The following is a 20,897-nucleotide window of genomic DNA, read 5'->3' on the forward strand; positions in this document are numbered from 1 at the left end:
GTATCAGCGTTATGCTGGCTTCATAGAATGAATTTGGAAGTATTGCTTCCTCTTCTATGCTCTGAAATAGCTTGAGTAGTACTGGTACAAACTCTTCTGTAAATCGTTTGTAGAATTCTCCAGTGAAGCCATCTGGGCCAGGGCTTCTTTTGGTTGGGAGTTTTTTTTATTACGTTTTCAATCTCTTCTCTTGTTATGGGTCTGTACAGATTTTCAACATCACTTTGTTGTAGTTTTGGTAGGCCGTGTGTTTCTAGAAATTTATCCATTTCCTCTAAGTTTTCAAATTTGTTGGAGTATTGTGTTGGCTTTTTTAATACGATTTCCACATTTTTCCACTCTCTATAGTGAACTAAAACCTATGAATTTTCCTAACAATCCCCGTCCTCTGTATAATAATAGAATATTACATTGAGTATGTCCTATCATGGCCTTGATGTTCTCGTATTTGAAAATGTATTATTTTGTCCACCTGAAGTTTATATTTCTCTCTTTTTTTTTTAACTTTTGAAAAATGGCTCAGATATTTTGAGCTCTGAAAGAACATGGTTTATATATAAGTTTAATTTTTAAAGTTTATACCCCTGTGCCAACTTTTGAACAAAGCTGATGACATCTTTGCTATAAGCATCACTTCAGTGTTAAAAAATCTTTTTCAATATCTTTCAGAACTGATTCAAAAACTCACTTCTAACATAAGCCTTATCTATGTAGAAACTATTTAAACTATTTAAAGTACTTTATTCGTACCTGGAAATGTATCAAAATTTTCTTCACATAAGACGTATAGGACAGATAGCAATTCTGAGAACCAGAAGCCACTCAGACCCTTTGGATTGAAAATTTGTCCCCACAATTTCTAGCTATGTTTATTTTAATTGAAGAAGGCTATAATTTATTTTTATATAGTGCTTTAATATCTTGTGTTACCTACAAAGGTGTAACATTTGAGCCACAGATTTCAAGTAATCTCTTAAATTGTGTTTAACTACCTCATAAAGTACTTAACATTAATTAGAAAACACTTTTCAGTAGCTTTAAGATTATTTTTTAATAATACATGTTGCCAGAATAATTTATTCTTTTTAATAAAAAGAGACACTCTCTTGAACAAAAGATGTCAGTCCTTATAGGATTAGTAATAAATTCTTCTCAAAACTATTTATAGGTACTCAGTTTTCATGGAATCAGTAATAATTCATGAATAAATAAATTGGGCTAGGGTTCTTATCTTTAAGGTATGGATATAAAGGATAAATAAGCAACTCATTTATTTTGGAAGGACAAAACATAGTTTGCTAATCCTACTGAATTTTTTTCAAAGTTAGAGTTCACATTATTAAAGAAACTTATGAAATCTCACATATATTTTCCCTTAAGCTGCTCCTGAGGTTTCTGTCATTGGATTTATTGATAGAGTCTTTGAAAGAATAATATTTCAGCTTTTATAAATACACCTGATACTTACATTTATACTCTTTGGTCTACTCTATCATGGATAAAGTTAAATGCTGAAAATTTAAAAAATAATTATGAAGAATGTTACATTCTGAGTGGAAAAAGGCTATACTTGACGTAAATATTTGATTGACTTAATTACAAATAAAAAATAAAATTCTTACTTTTAAGAAATAACTAGTATTTCTTTAACCTTTAGATTTTAACTTATACTGTTAATATGAATTCAAAGGCTTTCAATTTAATCTTTTGTCATTTAAACATATTTTTACATACTTTTCTCAATGATTCTGAGTGCATCTTGTCTGATATACTTACTATGTGTTTAATGTAAGTCTATACTTCATACTCTATGAGTCAGAATCAGTTCAACAGAAACGGGTTTTGTTTATACTTCACACAGTGCTCTCAGTTTAGAAAGATGTTCTAAACTACTTTTTATTAGAGCACTCATAAAAAGTTCCCATCTTCCCAGTCTATGTCAGTTGTATTTTTAAGCATGGCACTATGTCTATACACCTATTCCTCACTTATCAATCGTCTCATTATCCAAAATTTCACATCTATGACAACAGCAAAAAATCTACTATCCAAATATTTTATGCATTAACAATGTACAAATATACGTCTGGCGATTATGAATGCCAAGATGTGAGGTAAGAGTAATGCTGGACATGATGGTTAAGGTTATGTGTCAACATCCCTTTTGCCATCAAGTTGATTCTGATTTATAGTGACCTTATAAGACAGAGTAGAACTGCCCCATAGGGTTTCCAAAGAGCAGCTTTGGATTCAAACTGCTAGTCTTTTGGTTTGCAGTTGTAGCTCTTAACCAGGTCTCCTGGACCATAATTCTCAATGGTTTGGCAGTTAAGTAGTGATGAAATTTGGCAGTTATGTAATGATGTAGTCATCCTCCATTTTGTGATCTGACAGGTTCTCCAGGGACAAGACAAATTTGTTTGTTCTTCTCGCAGTCCGTGGTTTATTCAGTGTTCCTTGCCTACACCATAATTCAAAGGCTCTTCCTTATTCATCATCCAGCTTTTGCATGCATATGAGGCGATTGAAAATACCATGGATTGGGTCAGGTGCACTTTTGTCCTCAAAATGACATCTTTGCTTTTGAACACTTTCAAGGGGTATTTTGCAGTAGATTTGGCTGATGTGATACCTCATTTGATTTCTTGACTGCAGCTTCCATGAGAGTTAATTTGTTTATCCAAGTAAAATGAAATCCTTGACAACTTTAATGTTTCCTCCATTTTTCATGATGATTTTTATTGGTTCAGTTGTGCGGATTTTTGTTTTCTATTGTTGAGGTGTAATTCATACTGAAGGCTGTAGTCTTTGATCTCCATCAGTAAGTACTTCAAATCCTCTTTGTTTTCAGCAAGCAAGGTTGTGTCATTTGCATATTCAAGGTTGCTAATTAGTCTCCCTATAATACTGATGCTGCGTTCTTCTTCATACAGCCTAGTTTCTCAGATTATTTGCTCAGCATACATGAATGGATTTGATGGAGGGAGGGACTAGAAACAAAAAGATCAAATAGAAGAATTTTGTTTTTATATAGGTAAGAGATGAAGAAAGGGTGAAATAGAATCAATAAATGGCAGATAATATGTTAGAAGTGAAGGTAAAGGACATGGATAGTATGATTATTAGGTGTCTGACTTGGCTAACTGAGCGTATGGTGGTGCCTTTTATCTGAATAACAAGACATGAAGAGTGATCTTTCTAAAATGCAAATCTGATTATTTCTCTTCCCTGTTTAAGAGCTTTCCATAAGTCCCCATTCAAAGATAAAGTCCATACTCCTTATCATAGTTTAAAAAATTCATCTCTCCAGGGTCATCTCTTTCCATGCCTTTCCACCCAAACTATACTAAACACTTCCATTTATCCAAATGTAATAACCTACTCCCCTCTGGATTTTTTTCCCACTGCCTAGAAATATTCCTCACCTTTTTTCTCAAGGCTTACTTGGCCTTTTCTTAAATGTTACTTCCTACAAGAAATAATTCCTTATACCCCAAGAATAATTTAAGTATCACTTATAAGTAATTACACATGATCCTGAATTTACCACTGCTGATCTAAGGAACACACTTTAAGAACCACAGAGCTAGCTTTAGGTAGTGCAAATGATTTTTGCTTGACTACAAACTTAAAGGTTGGAGATTCGCACCACCCAGTTGCACCACAGAAGAAAGGCCTGGTGATCTTCTTACATAAAGATTACAACCAAGAAAACCCTATGGAGCAGTGCTACTCTGTAACACATGATGTCTCCATGAGTCAGAATTGACTGGACAGCAATAAGTAATGGATAAACCATTACCACATTATAATGTTAATACGATTGGCAGTTTCTAGGTGGATACAGAAATCCAATATTCTTAAAAGAAAAAGCATGTCCCTCATTCACTGTTTTAACCCCTATTACATCAACTGCATGCTTAATGTACATTTGTGCGATGCAGTTGGGTATTCAATCAACTAGCAGTTATTAGATAAAGTATCATTTTTATTATTCAATTTATGTACATTCAGCACAAAACTCCCATGGTCATTTTAGAGATGGTAATTGAGGCTGATAGGAAGTGTTCTTGTTCTCTCTCTATTTTCCCCCTTTTTAATAGTCTTTAAAAAAAATTCTAACTTTAGTTCCCAACAGGGACATGAACACTACTTCCTTTTAACCAGCTACGACAGTGCTACTTCTGGAGGGTTAGAGAAGCTGGAGTCATCCGACTGGTGTTTTATTTTGTTTCTACTATTTAGACTCCACTCCACCTTCCTGGGTGAAGTAAATAGCACAGGTCAAGGATGGATGCAGAAAAAAAAAAAAAGAAATTTTTATTTACTTTTTTTTGATGTCTCCTGGTAAATCCATCTTCTCTGCTTCCCCACTATGTATACACTCCATTTTTGTCACGGAAGCAACAAACATTTCAAATAATCAGACATAGAGCATTATACAATGTCATGTGGAAAATTCTGCCAAGCGTAAGATTGCTTTTTCTAGCCAACAGATTTTTTAAATGGACCACATTTTCATAATTGTGATGCTTTTAAAAATCCTTTCTGAAATGGACATGAAATGATTTAGAAATTATTTCATATACCAAATCCAAGCAAAGAAATGGAACTGAAAATGCTGATAACCTTTCTTGGTTTGGTGTGTTGTCCATCGACCAAGTAGCTAATATCTACTTTATGTCACAAATCCAGAATATTATCAAAATTTTGAAAGAAATTTCTAAATTAGGGGGGAGAAAAACCTCTCATATTATAACATATCACTCAACTGAAATTAACAGAATTCAGAACTGGCTTGTTTTTATTTAGAAGGGAAATAATTTATGAAGTTTGGTTTAATTAGGAAAACCTTATTTTCTTTAGGTGGGTATTCAACTAATCAATACATATTCTTGTGGTCAAATATTAGTATTAGACTTTACCCTTTTCTATTTTTCTATAACTTCTGTCATTTTAACTGATGTTTAAGAAGACTTCTATACGAAAGTGCATTAAAATAAGTGATTATTAATAAGAAATACAATTATTCATATCAAGGTAGTGCAATTAAAAAAAAAAAAAAAAACTCCGTATGTTTAAAAATGCCTTTTGGACTTAAAGAGGAATTTCCTATATATACCCGATTGGGAAAACCCAAAAAGGGATACAATTTGTTATGTGAAAACTTTAAATGTTTTAGATAGAAATACATATAGCCTGATAGTATGGATTCTAGGCTGTAGTTTAAAAGAAAGCAATAGTGAAAATGAATTTCATGCCAGTAGACACTTTAAAAGTAGATTTAACAGCAGTCACATTAGCTTAGATAATGGGAGAATTTTTCTTCATTGAAAATGCTCTCTGTCGCTTAAGAAGAACTTACTGAGGCAGCCTGCCATCTAGCTTTTTCACAGAAAAACAGGCTTACAGACTGCAGATGAGAGAGTCTGGAGCAGAGACAATTTTAACTTAGCCATTCCTAATTTATCTCAAGCGTTTTCAATTCATCTTCACTGCTCTATGCACACAGGAACACCAGATTGCCATCCCAGGGGAACAGAATGCAACCCGGGATCTAGAGAGCTGTCACATTCCAAGAAATATTTAAATTGTGCTGATTTTCTTCTGGAGAACTGAGCCCAGGGAATGAAACTCTCCATCAAGTCATAGCTTTGCGGGCAATAGATCAGAGGATATTGCCAGTTTTCTAATGGATTATTGGTATCGGGCAGGTTTTCTCTGAAGGTACGTAGTTATTTAGTTATTTTCTCAATTCATTGCCCTCTCCTATTTATCAGGTAATGATCTAATGAGCTGGTGATACAAACCTGTAAAAAAGAGAAAGATGTTAAGTAGCTGGTATTGAGTGAACAATGACACTTTGTTGCTGCATGCTTATAGGTGAAATAATCTGATATCTTTACTAAAGATTAGTAGGATATAGTTTGACTTGCATTGTCAGCAAAAAAAAAAAAAAAAACAGGCAAACCCAAAACCAAACCGTGCTGCAAGCTGCATTATCATAAGTTCATATTAATTCTCTTGAGCATTTTTCTTTTGTAGCTGCACCATATAATGAAGGGAAATACATACTTTGGAAACTCACATAACCTTATACATATTTGAGTCTTTTTAAATAATCATATTTTCTCCATATTTTTCCAGATATAAACTTTGTCTCAAATGCTGTTATTAATTTTAGTGTCATTATTTTTTAGATATATAAACATGTAATAATAAAAGTATTTAATTAAAGTAACTCCTGTAGGTGTCTTCTTGGGAATATTATATTTCTGTTCATTGTTGGCTTTACAAATCTTTATTTTTTGAGTTTAAAAGAATCTTACTAAATATACTTGCTACAGTACAGTTTTAGATGCTATAAAAATGCATTATTTAACTTTGTTATGTTAAGTGAAAGCCTAGATATGTTCTATAGAAGCACATTAAACTGCTTAGCAAAGTAATGTGCTAAAAGCTGACAAACTTGTGAACGTTAACTGAACCAATAAAATGGAGAAAGCCTAAGGTAGACTTAAAAACAGGGTCTATTAAAACAGGAAGAGGTGACTTTTATGTCTGTTTCCTAAAAGTTAAGGGGGAATGTGATTCTGTGTCAGAGGGTGAACAGAGGTGGAGGATAGAAAGTAGCACATTGTCAACACTATGAAAACCGAAGGAATATTTTAAAATATGCTATTGGGGTTTTTGATGCTTTTAAATGTGTTATTATAGTGCGAATGGGCTCGGTGAAACCTACCATGGTATTGACAATTTTCTGTGTTAAAAATGAATATTAGACCCTCTTAGAATTATTAGGTAGAATAGCACATATGTTTGACCTGAAGCTTGGGATGCCTGCTGCTGTATTTGGACTGGAACGCAGAATTTGTGCACACATCTGTGGGTTAATCACAGGCTTGGGAGGAAAAATGGTGGCTGAGTTTCACAAGATCACTTGTTAAATGTGTTCTGATTTCTTTGGAGCATTCAAGAGACTATTAGGAGAATAAAAGAGAGGGAAAGGAAGGATTGAGTTACCCAAACAGTAACTTTAAGTGCTTTTTCTCTTTATCTTCAGAGGGATTATAAAAGTCAAAAAAGGGAAAATAGGAAGGAGAATAGAGCCCCCAAAGAGGACTTTTAATTACTTCTTTTTTCATGAACCTTGCAAAAACTGAGGAACAGGGGCTGAAATTAAGGCTTCCTTATGGATTCCTTCATTTGGCAAGCTTTTTCTCTTCTTTTCTCTCCACTCACTTAAAAATATATATATATATAACAATAATAAGTGAGCTTGCTCCCAGCCTGGTTCTCCCCCAATATCTTGCAGCTCTAATTTAAATCTACAGGAGTATGTTCTCTAAAACTGCCTACACTCCTGGGTGTCTCAGAGTTTTACAATTCAATGCCTTATTAATGACAGAGGATGAAGTGAATTCACATATTTTATTATTATTATTATTGCAACTGATTCTTCTGGAAACCTCAGACTATGTGAAAAAGAGGGCGCAAAGTAGGAAAACACAAGAGGAATAACTTTGGGGAACAGATTTTATGTGCTTTCAAAATAAAGTAACACAAGTGGATAATGAAATAAAGTCACTTTGGTGTTTAGGCATGGGGAATATACGACAGCAGCTTAGAAATACATCCTTTGGATTTGCATTTTGGAAATTAAATGAATAGAACAAATATGGAAATCAGGAGGGGAAGCTTCAGTTGTCAAATTGCAATAAAAATTTTTATCACTCTGGTCTCACATTAACCTTCTCTACCACAATCATATTAGCATCTCTTGCTTCCCCCAAAGGGTTCATTCACTTACCCGAGCTGTTTAAATCTGCTCAGACTCTAGGTCTGATACTAAAACTTGTTTTACTTCATCTTATGGTGAGTTCATTGCAAAATATATTGCCATAATTTCCTTTTATTAGTTGCTGTTAAATATTCAATATTTATAGAGTGCCCATGGTACGTTTTAGGCTTCAAAGCAATATGTAGGAAGAAAACACATAATAGTATTCTCTCCTAAATCAGCCAGTTTATTAATATTTCAAGCCTTCCAATTGGTGACTACAGAGAAAGAGAATTTAGGCTGGCTCTTTAGTGGTTACTTATGTGCATTTTAGGTATAAAATGACCTATATTCAGTCAATGACTTGAACACATTTTTACTGATGATCCCAGATTGATCATCCAGTTGTTTTCAAATTCTTAACTCTGTTCCCATATATCAAAGTGTTATAGTGGAAAAAAATACTTGACTGGGGGTAATACAAACTAGGTTTGAATCTATTAAGCAAGTTTGTCTAAGTTAATTGATCTCTACCTACTTCTGTCCCATCAGCTGCTGACAATGGTATAATGGTGATAATGATATCTACTTTTTAGATTTGTGTAGGTAGCAGAGATCACACATATTAAGTAACAAACACATGGTTTGTGCACAGCATGTACTTAAATGGAACCCAGTTTTGAATTTTTACATTTTAACATAAGACTTCACATATAGAATGTTCCAGCTGAAACCACCTTGACTCTTTCTTCAACAATGCATGTGTGTGTGTTTGCATGCACATGTGTATTTTCATAAATCTATCTAGCAGTTCTAGCAATAAAAAGAATGGTTGAGCACATAGTGATTGCTTGGTACTAAAGTACCCTATGGAAGCACTGGAGCAATAGCCATGCACAGGAATAACTGGAAATTAAGAGTTGTTTGAGAAATAGTGGGCATATTCTTTATGACTGTCAGTAGTTAGAATGTCCATCATAATTTACCAGGAAAAGCAAGTAGAACCATATCTCATTTTCCCACTTTGTCCTTTCCTAAAGCATATGGAAAGAGAAGACAAAACAGTAGATTATCTTGCTCATTATACTTTGTCCTTTGCCCTGTTCTTAGCGTTTTATTTTGCTATAGTGGCTTGTTTAGTGAGATGGCTTCAAGTTCCAACTGCTCAGAGTAGTTCAAGCATTCAAATCCACCCCCAAAGAACAAAACAAATATATGAAAAAAAAAAATATTTATTTAAAAGACAACTTCTGCTTTGAAAAAATGCTAAGCATTTTTTAATGAGTGAAACTGTCAAACGTGAATGTTAAGCCCAACCAGATGTTGACCTTAACTATGAGTTTGAATCTTTGCAAATTAATATGTAAATCTAAGCTAAAAGCTGCTTTCATTGAGTCTCAAGACTGCTGAAGAATTCTGAGTCTGAATTTTTCAGAAACATTTCACATTCATATACTGAAAACCTACTTTAATATTCTAAGTTATATGGGAAGGTAAAGTTAGTATAGCGTACTTTTATCTTTTTCTACTGGAATTTGGAAGCAGATGCACAAAAGTTCTGTCATCTTTATAAGAGGGAACCACCTAGTATTTGTTTTGAAAGTGTTTTATAGGGAAGTATACAGCATATTCAGAAGAAAGCCCTGGCGATCTGCTTCCGAAAGGTCACAGCCATGAAAACCCTATGGAGTACACGTCTACCTTGCACACATAGGGTCACCATGAGTCAGAATCAACTTGATGTTAAATAACAACAACAAAAACATCCAGCATAGATGGCTAGAACAAAGTATGGACACAAAATGCAAGTACCTGCTCAGCAGCCATTCTGTTGTTTGTTTTTTTTGGGTTTTTTTTTTTGAGTCAGTATCTGCTGCCAGTGCCCATCCTGTGCTAGAAACCTACAAATATGTGCCAGCTCACCAACAAGGAGAAGATTTATGCATCTGACTTCATATTCCCAAAGATCCTGAAATTATTGCTTTATTGCTTTTTGATTTTCAACTTGGGATATTTTGAGCCAGTACTTAAGGAGATTAGTACATATGTTCTAGTTCTAACTCAGTTCCAAATCTGTTAAAGCGTGTGTGAATGTGTGTGTATGTGTGTATAGTAATAATTAAATTCATACGGTGATGTGGAAAAAATGACAAAATGTAGTAAACTACAACTACTTGTTCAGAGAATTAAAAATTGCAATGGTTACTATTGTTCCTACCATAATAACCCCAAAGCCAGGCCCAACCCTGTTACTGAATTTGATTTCATTCATTTTGATTTTCAGACGTCTTACTGTCTCCCACATTTGTGTTCACCTACTGTCTTCTTCTGTCCATAACTGCCTCCAGGTAAATATTTTCATTTAGTAAGCCTTGCTCCTTTGACCCAAGCTTAAATAGCTTGGCCACCACCCTATGGAAGCAGTTCTGCCACAGCACAGTCTTGATGGGAAAGCAGCCTTCTCTAATATTGGCAATTGTCTTCATGTCTCGATTTTTGTATAATGAGAAACATACAGTAAAGGAGACATAGAAAATACTGGCTTCCTAGTCAGATATAAGAGCCCTGGTGGCAGAGTGGCGAAGAGCTAGGGTACTTACTGACAGAAAAGGTTGGCAGTTCAAATCCACCAGGCGATCCTTGGAAACCCTATGGGGCAGTTCTACTCTGTCCTATAGGATTGCTATGAGTCAGAACCAACTCAATGACTCTTAAGAACAACAATAGTCAGATATAACATCCTCAGGTTCTAGAACAGAATCCGATTCACATTTATTGTTAAGGGCTCAACAGTAAGTATTTTAGCTTGCAGGCTCCATCAAGTCTCTTTTGCAAATTCTTCTTACTCTTCTCATCCTCTGCCCTCTCTTCCTACTGCTCCCCCTCACTCTTCTTTTCTTCTTCTCATTCTTCACACATTAAACATGTGAAAACCACTGTTAAGGGCCATATTTGGCCCATGGCACAGTTGAAGGCCCCTACTGTAGAAAATGACAGGTCTTCCAAGCTTTCCAAAGTTTTCTCACATAACAATTCAACTGACCAAAAGGTAGTTCTAACTTTCCATGCTGTTTTCTTAGATAGTCTACTTTATAGACAGCACCAATGATTTTCAGCAGAAAAATATAACCTGAGCCTTTTCTTCCACCAAAATCCCTCCAAATACCTCAATATGATGTGAATATATATTGTCATTAGCTACCGTCTAGTCAGCTTCAACTCATGGAGACTCCATGTACAAGCAGAATGAAACATTTTCTGGTCCTGCACCATCTTCAAGATCACTGGTATGCTGCAGTCTATTGTTGCAATTGCTTTGTATCTGAGTGTCTTCTAATCTAGGGGGCTCATCTTCCAGTACTATGTAGGACAATATTTTGTTGGGATCTATAGGGTTTTCATTGGCTAATTTTTGGAACTAGATCATCAGGGCTTTTTTCCTAATCTGCCTTAGTCTTGAAGCTTCACTGAAATCTGTCCACCATGAGTGATCTTACTGGTACTTGAAATATGGATGACCAAGCTTCCACCATCATATCAACACACAATCTACCACAGTACGACAAACCGACAGAGGGGTGATGGGAATACATAGTATTTTAACTTCATTTTTAATGATCACTCTAAAATTCCAGTGTTAAAATTACATCTGGAAATATATGCAATAATAATAGCAGTTAGCACTTACTGATTACCTTCTGTGGACCAAACATTATTCTAAGCACTTAACATATGTTTTCTCATTTTAATCCTACCAATAATTCTATGAGGTAGTTGTTATAATAATCATTTTACTGATGTGGAAATTGAGGCACAGAGATGAAGTTACTGCCCATAGTTACTTAGCATAAGTAACTTGGTGCTTAGCCAAGGTTTAGATCCAGAATCTTTGGCCCAACAGTCTGGCATCTAACTGCTACATTATAAAAACTCTCAATTCATGGCATGGTTTTATGTTTACCGTAAGAATAGCTCTGAAATTTGGAAAAACACATATCAAATAACGGTTCCGGTGAAAAGAAGGGAAATGATATGGTGCTTATTTAATATTGTTAGTTGCCATCATGTCAGTCTCTGACTCATGGAAACCCCATGTACAATGGAACCAAATACTGCCCAGTCCTGTGCCATCTTCATGATTGTTGGTATGTTTGAGTCCGTTGTTGCGACTATTGTGTCAGTCCAGCTCACTGAGGGTTTCCGTTGTTTCTCTGACCCTCTACCAAAAACAATGTTCTTTTCTAGAAACTGGTCTTTTCTGATAGAGCAGATATGATATTATTCTGTTACATAATTTCTATTTGACTTCACTCATAGAGGATGTGATATATCTTTTAAGAACTCTTTTTTTCTACAAAATATCATTTAATTAATGAGCGTAGGTGAATAACTTAAGTTTATCATAGAAAACTAAAAAACAAAATGTTATAATTTGAAATGAGCAAAGATTTTATATGTAATTTTGCATGTAAATAAGTTAATGCTTAATTTAATGATTCATATTATATAGAGGAAATACTGAATAACCAAATTGACAAATGATTACAAATACTCATATATCTATTTATCTCAACAGCATCAGCAGGTAGTAAAGTTGCATGTTTTTATGGAAGGACTTATCTGAGTAAAAGTTTTGCCAGGTGGCAATTCTGCTTTAATTCTAAGAAGGATATGGTGTGTGTGAATTCCTGGGTTGTCCTTTTTCGGTTCATCTATACATCTGATAAGACTTCAGTAATTTTTGTAGAAATTAGGTGAAGTCATATTTTCTAGTCTAATTTGAATTTGTTAAAATATCTTTGAAAGAAAAGTAGGCCAGAATCCCATTGATGTAAGTACATTTAACCTACTTTATAAATTATTCTTCTATAGCCTCATTTTCACAATAGAATCCTTGTGATATAGTCAGCTGCCTATATCTGATACAAAAAATTCAGTCATCATAAAGTGGGAGGTTGCCAGTCAACTGCCAAGATCAATCAATCTAAATAACTGGTCATAATAGTCCCAGGTTTTAACTATAATTTTTAATATGCAATTAAAATATATGTGAATATATAATAAATGCTATTGTTGTTTAATAAATTATTGAATTAAGCCCTGTTTTTAAGGCTCTAGTAAGGGCATAACAAATTACGGATAACATTGTGAAGAATGGAAGTCGCAGAACACTTAACTGTGCTCATGAGGAATATATTCATGAGGAACCTGAACATAAACCAAGAGGCAGTCGTTCAAACAGAAAAAGGGCATACTGTGTGGTTTAAAATCAGGAAAGGTGTGTGTCAGGGTTGTATCATTTCACTGTACTTATTCAATCTGTATGCTGAGCAAATAATCAGAAAAGCTGGACTATATGAAGAAGAAGCCACCATCAGGATTGGAGGAAGACTCATTAACAATCTGCGATACGCAGATGATGCAACCTTGCTTGCTGAAAGTGAAGAGAACTTGAAGGACTTACTGATGAAGAACAAAGACTGCAGCCTTCAGTGTGGATCACACCTCAGCATAAAGACAACAAAAATGCTCACAACTGGACCAATAAGAAACATCATGATAAATAAAGAAAATTATTAAGTCGACAAAGATTTCCTTTTACTTGGATCCACTATTAACCCCATGGAAGCAGCAGTCAAGAAATCAAATGACATAGTGCACTGGGCAAATCTGCTGCAAAAGACCACTTTAAAGAGTTGAAAAGCAAAGATGTCACTTTGAAGACTAAGGCACGTCTGATGCAAGCCATAGCGTTTTCAATTGCCTCATATGCATGGGAATATACTGTAGACTGCCAGAAGAATAAACAAATCTGTCTTGGAAGAAGTACAGCCTGAATGCGCCTTAGAAGGGAGGGTGGCAAGACTTTGTCTCACGTACATTGGACATGTTATCAGGAGGGACCAGTCGCTGGAGAAGAACATCATGCTTAGTAAAGTAGAGGGTCAGCGAAAAAGAGGAAGATCCTCAACGAGATGGATTGACACAGTGACTGCAAAGATGGGCTCAAGCATAGCAAGGATTGAGGATGGCGCAGGACTGGGCAATGTTTCTTCTGTTGTTCACAGGGTGGCTATGAGTTGGAACCGACTCAATAGCACCTAACAACAAGTAGGTTCCTAGACACTGCAGCACAATAGCAAAGTGAAATTACTTTAGTATTTGCATTTAGACAGGTGGATAACTATGTGCATTAAATTATTTTGGAATAATTTTTCTTTAGTATGGATTTAGATATACTTTCTATAAAAATTGTTTTCTTTTTAAGAAGTATATGGGTAAGTAGGTGCAGGTGTGTGTGGGCGTGTTTGTGTACATGACTGTGAGTGTCATGTGTTTTTATTTACCTGAGTTTTTTTTCCAAGGATTAATCCACAGAAGAAATGTTGGCAGCCATGTTCTCATCACACGTGTAAATAAACCCTGAATTGTACAGAAATTGGAGTGTTAAATCTCATCATATCTTGCAGCTTTCCTCCACTTTCTTTCCATTTATTATTATTCTTCATATAATAATTCAGGCTTTAGAAAATGTTCTGCTAGAGATTTCATTTTCATTCAGATTATTCTTATGGGTCAAGATTAGGAATATTCGAGAAAAAAAGAAACGTTTATGGGAATAGGCAGAATTTAGATGCTGGAGTAAAGATAAGCATTGCAAAAGATTGAAGAAAGTATAACCTTTCCATGTTATCTGTGGAGGTAGGGGTATGCTGAATCTCGAGAACAATGCTGGGAACTGAGATAAGCCCATAAAAAGATATCTTTGAAGTATTAAATTATCATATGTTCTCCTTTGACCTAGAAACAGTTAAGTTTCAAGTCTTATTTTTATTTTGTAAGCCCTTATAATTATTTTCAAACCTTTGGTAAATACAATGACCATGATGTGGGGGTACTGGGGAATTAAAAGTTTGGCAGTATACATACTTAGGGTGGGACAAGCATTCCCAGCTCCCCTCAGTGACAGTAGTTTCAGAATTGAAGGAGGTTAGAGTAGCTAAACAATCAGAGGCCTGAGGTAGACAGATGAGTCTCTACCTGTCACAAGACTCCTCTCATTAGGAACCATGTCACAATGCAGAGGAAAGATGTAGTAGAGAATGGTGCAGAAAATGACAACTGTCCCATATACTAAATATACTGAATCAAGTTGATTCCTGAAGGAGATTAGTGGACTCTAGATTCTACTATTATGTAGATTGGAGCTATATAGTTGGCAGGTACTTGGGAGATATGTATGTATGTGTATGCATACATATATAGCATGCGTACATTATCTGCAGGAAAGCATACACATACAACGGTACGTTGCCATCGAGTCAATTCTGACTCATAGTGACCATAAATGATACTTTTAAAAGCTAGTATAGACTAAATGCACACTAAAGAAAACAGTCTTAATTTACACATACGCATGTGTCCATTTCTGTGTATGTGTTGGTGTATCCATGACAGATGGACACATACCTACAGATCAATACATATAGCCATACAGATACAAGACGCAGTCTGACAGAAAACACACACAGTGACAGAATGAAATATAGGAACTGATAGACCAAAGCCAGGGATGACCAGATCAATAGACAGGGATTGGCAAACTGACAGCCAGCCAGAAACATACCACACAGAGATATGGATGGACAGACAGACAGACAAGCACAGATGAGCAGACCAAGCACAAACAGACCAATAGACAGATAAGAAGGCACAGACTCAAGCATGGAGAGGCAGGTTCAGACACTGATTGCTAGCCCATGCATAGATGTAAACATAGACACCTTATGTCCATATATATGTGCATATACTTACACACAAGACATTTTACTCTATACATTCATAAGGAAAAATTTAGTCATAAACCATTTTTCTTGTTTATTAGAGAAAAAGATCACTTTTAAGGTATATTCATCCATGGGTTGTTTAATCATATAGATGCAGAAAAAGAACTGTATGTTTTAGGGTATGTATGCAAACATGCCTTGTAATCCTATCTTAATTTCCTCTAGTACTGCTGTCTTCGAGTAAGAAAAACAAACAAAAAATAGTCAAGTTATTGTGAGGCTGCTGTTGAAATGTTACCTTATGGTCTTTTCAAGCTCTGTAATGTGAGAGACAAGTCAGAATTCAGACAAGAAAATGATATATATATATTTTTTTTTTCCAGGAGTGCTAACAACAACTGAAAAACAAACAAAAAGAACAAAACAGTTGTGCCTCTAAAACGTTATTAATGTCAGAGCAGTTTTTGCATCCCTTATTTTTTTGCTGTGGATCACTGAAATCACTTCTAAGTTGTAAATGCACTTGATTTTTTTTGCTGCAAAAAAATGAGTAAAGCAGGGAAAATATAATGCTCCTTTGATTGAATGATATTTTAACAACTTGAGTGGAAATATATCAGACACTTAAATCTTGTATAAAATTTTGATTATTACATTATATTTAACTGTTGATTCATTTGAAATACTTACTCTTCAAAACATTTTTAAATGGTAAGGGTGTTTATAGGTTGGCAAAGCCTGATGGTTATTTAGCAGCTGCTTTCAGAAGTTTAGAAGAAAATAAAGACTATATAATCAAATGCATACATTAAATTGTTATCATTACATAAATACTTTGCATGCAATATCTGGGTAGAATATGTAACCATTCTTCCTTTTCAGTGGTAGGTGGACATAATCAACTGGATTGAAACTATAAATCTCTCGTATCATTTTAGAGTCCTTGGGTGGTAAAAATGGTGAACGAGCTTGGCTGCTCACCAGAAGGCTGGAAGTTCTAGTCCACCCAGAGGCACTCTGGAAGAAAGGCCTGGCAATCTACTTCCGAAAAGTCAGCCATTGAAAATCCCATGAAGCACAGATCTACTTTTACACACATGAGGTTGTCATGAGTTAGATTTTTTTTTATATATCATTTTAAAACTACTGTTATGCATCATGTCTAGTACTTCTTCCAGATCAAGACAATCTGAGAATTGGGTTTTGTGTTTGGCTATGAGGTTACTTTTTTTAGGGGGAAAGGGGCAATATTTTACATTTTATTTTAAAGAGAAGCATAACGGTATACTCTAGCCTAATAAGCTTAGGTTACTTGTTTTAAATATAAATAATCTCACATGTTTTATAGAAAACATATGCCAAAAAAGAAATATAAGTGATACATATACAGGCCAATTAAAATATTTTGTTAACTTGTTTGTTCGGGTTCTGTTTCAGATGGAAAAAAGAGAGAATCTACTTTTGTAAAATAGCTGATGTTTTCTGATTGAATAAAATAAAAATATAAAAAGCTACAGATAGATAGCTTTGCTGTACTCTATTTTATTTTTTCTTTTTATTGTTGTGCTTTAAGTGAAAGTTTACAATTCAAGTTAGTCTGTCATACAAAAATTTATGTATATATTGTTTTGTGATCCTACTTGCTCTCCCTGTACTGTGACAGCACACTCTTCCTTTCCACCCCAGATTTTCCGTGTCCATTCAATCAGCTCCTGACCCTCTCTGCCTTCTGATCTCACCTCCAGATGAGAGCTGCTCATTTAATCTCATGTATCTACTTGAGCTGAGAAGCACACTCTTCATGAGTATCATTTTATGTGCATAGTCCCATCTAATCTTTGTCTGAAGAGTTGGCCTTGGGAATGGTTTTAGTTTTGGGCTAACAGAGAGCCCAGGGACCACGTCTCCAGCGTCCCTCCAGTCTCAATCAAACCATTAAGTCTGGTCTTTTTACTAGAATTTGAGTTCTGCACCCCACTTTTCTCCTGCTCCATCAGGGACTCTCTGTTGTGTTCCCTATCAGGGCAGTCATTGGTGGTAGCCGGACATCATCCAGTTCTTCTGGACTCAGGCTGATGAAGTCTCTGGTTTATGTGGCCCTTTCTGTCTCTTGAGCTAATACTTTCCTTGCGTCCATGGTGTCCTTCATTCTCCTTTACTCCAGGTGGGTTGGGACCAATTGATGCATCTTAGATGGCCGCTCGCTAGCTTTTAAGACCCCAGACACCACTCACCAAAGTGGGATGCAGAACATTTTCTTAAAAAACTTTGTTATGCCAATTGACCTAGATGTCCCCTGAAAGCATGGTCCCCAGACTCCCGCCCCTGCTACTCTGTCCCTTGACATGTTTGGTTGTATTCAGGAAATTTCTTAACTTTGGTTTAGCCCAGTTTTGCTGACTTCCCCTGTCGTGTGTGCTGTCCTTCCCTTCACCTAAGATAGTTCTTGTCTACTTTCTAGTTAGTGAATAACCCTCTCCCTCCTTCCCACCCTTGAAACCATCAAAGAATGCTGTCTTCTGTGTTTAAACCTTTTTGTAGGTTTTTTATAGTAGTGGTCTTATACAATTTGACCTTTTGCAACTGACTAAGTTCACGCAGCATAATACCTTCCAGATTCCACCATATTATAACACATTTCACGGATTCATCTTTGTTCTTTATCGTTGTGTAGTATTACATTGTGTGAATATACCATAATTTGTTTATCCATTCGTCCCTTGATGGCAACCTAGGTTGTTTCCATCTTTTTTGCTATAATGAACAATGCTACAGGGAATATGGGTGTGCATATATCTATTCATGTGATGGCTCTTAATTCTCTAGGATATATTCCAAGATGCAGGATTGCTGGATGGTATGGTACATCTATTTCTAGCTTTTTAAGGAAGCATCAAATCGATTTCCAAAGTGGTTGTACCATTTTACATACCATTTTAGCCTACTGAGTGTCTTCTTTGACAAAGTGCCTTTCATATCCTTTGTCCATTTTTTAATTGGGTTGTTTGTCTTTCTGTTATTGAAGTTTTGCAGTATCTTGTAGATTTTAGAGATTAGATGCTGATTGGATTTGTTGTAGCCAAAAATTTTTTCCCAGTAATACATTATGTTTTTACTCTTTTGGTGAAGTCTTTTGATGCGCATAAGTGTTTGATTTTTTTTAGGAGCTCCCAGTTACCTAGTTTCTCTTCTGGTGTTTGTGCATTGTTAATTATGGTTCGTATTCTGTTGATGCCATGTATTAGGGCTCCTAGCGTTGTCCCTATTTTTTATTCCATGATCGTCATCGTTTTTGATTTTATATTTAGGTCTTTGATAAATTTCGAGTTACATTTTGGCCATGGTGTGAGGTATGGGTCTTGTTTCAGTTTTTTGCAGATGGATATCCAGTTAGCCAGCACCATTTGTTAAAGAGACTGTCTTTTCCCCAATTAATGGACTTTGGGCCTTTGTCAAATACCAGCTGCTCATAGGTGGATGAATTTATGTCTGAATTCTCAATTCTGTTCCATTGGTCTATATATCTGTTGTTCTACCAGTACCATGCTCTTTTGACTACCGTGGCAGTATAATAAGTTTTAAAATCTGATAGTGTGAGGCCTCCCACTTTGTTCTTTTTCTTGAGTAATGCTTTACTTATCAAGGGCCTCTTCCCTTTCCATATGAAGTTGGTGATTTCTTTCTCCATCTCATTAAAAAATGCCCTTGGAATATGGATCAGGATTGCATTGTATCTGTAGATCGCTTTCAGTAGAATTGACATTTTCACAGTGTTGAGTCTTCCTATCCATGAGCAAGGTATGTTTTTCCACTTATGCAGATCTCTTTTGGTTTCTTGCAGTAGTGTCTTGTAGTTTTCATTGTCTAGGTCTTTTACGTCTCTGGTTAGATTTATTCCTAAGTATTTTATATTCTTGGAGGCTATTGTGAATGGTATTGATTTGGTAATTTCCTCTTCGAGGTTCTCTCTGTTGGTGTAGAGGACTGCAACTTATGTTTATCTTGTATCCTGAAACTTTGCTGAAATGTTCTGTTAGTTCCAGTAGTTTTCTTGTGGATTCTTTGGGGGTTTTCTGTGTATAAAATCATATCATCTGCAAATAGAGATACTATTAATTTTTCCTTAACAATTTGGATGCCGTTTATTTCGTTTTTCTAACCTTATTGCTCTGGCTAGGACCTCCAGCACAATGTTGAATAAGAGTGGTGATAAAGGGCATCCTTGTCTGGTTCCCGTTCTCACGGGGAATGCTTTCAAACTCTCTTCATTTAGGATGATGTCGGTTCTTGGCTTTGTAAAAATGCCCTTAATTATTTTGAGGAATTTCTCTTCTATTCCTATTTTGCTGAGAGTTTTTATCATGAAATGGTGTTGGACTTTGACAAATACCTTTCCTGCATCAATAGATAACATCATATGGATCTTGTTTTTTGTTTTATTTATTAGATGGATTACATTGATTGTTTTTCTGATGTTGAACCATCCCTGCATACCTGGTATAAATCCCACTTGATCATGGTTATTATTTTTTTGATATGTTGTTGAATTCTATTGGCTACAATTTTGTTGAGGATTTTTGCATCAATGTTCATGAGGGATATTTGTCTGTAATTTTCTTTTTTTGTGGTGTCTTTACCTGGTTTTGGTGTCAGGGTTATGCTGGCCTCATAGAATGAGTTTGGTAGTATTCTATCCTTCTCTATGCTCTGAAATACCTAAGTAGTAGTGACGTTATCTCTTCTCTGAAAGTTTGGTAGAATTCTCCAGTGAAAACCTCTGTGCCAAGGCTTTTTTTGGTTGAGAGTTTTTTTAATAATCTTTTCAATCTCTCCTTTTGTTATAGGTTTATTTAGTTGTTCTAGCTCTGATTGTGTTAATTTAGGTAGGTAGTGACTTTCTAGAAATTTGTCCATTTCCTCTAGGTTTTCAAATTTGTTAGAGTACAAATTTCATAGTATTCTGTTATGATTATTTTAATTTCATTTGGGTCTGTTGCAATATCACCCATCTCTTTTCTTATACGAGTTATTTGCTTCTCCTGTTTTTCTTTTGTAAGCTTGGCCACTGGTTTATCAATTTTGTTGATCTTCTCAAAGAACGAGTTTTGGTCTTGTTAACTCTTTCCGTCGTTTTTCTATTCTCTATTTCATTTAATTTTGCTCTAATTTTTATTATTTCCTTTCTTTTGGCACCTAAGCGCTTCTTTTACTGCCTTTTTTCTTTCTACTTGTTCCAGTTATTGGGTTAACGTTTTGATTTTGGCCTTTTCTTCTTTTTGGATGTGTGCATTTATTGCTATAAACTGACCTCTGAGCACTGCTTTTGCTGT

This window comes from Trichechus manatus, unplaced genomic scaffold, assembly GCF_000243295.1.
Source record: "Trichechus manatus latirostris isolate Lorelei unplaced genomic scaffold, TriManLat1.0 scaffold00238, whole genome shotgun sequence".
NCBI classification, from domain to species: domain Eukaryota; kingdom Metazoa; phylum Chordata; class Mammalia; order Sirenia; family Trichechidae; genus Trichechus; species Trichechus manatus.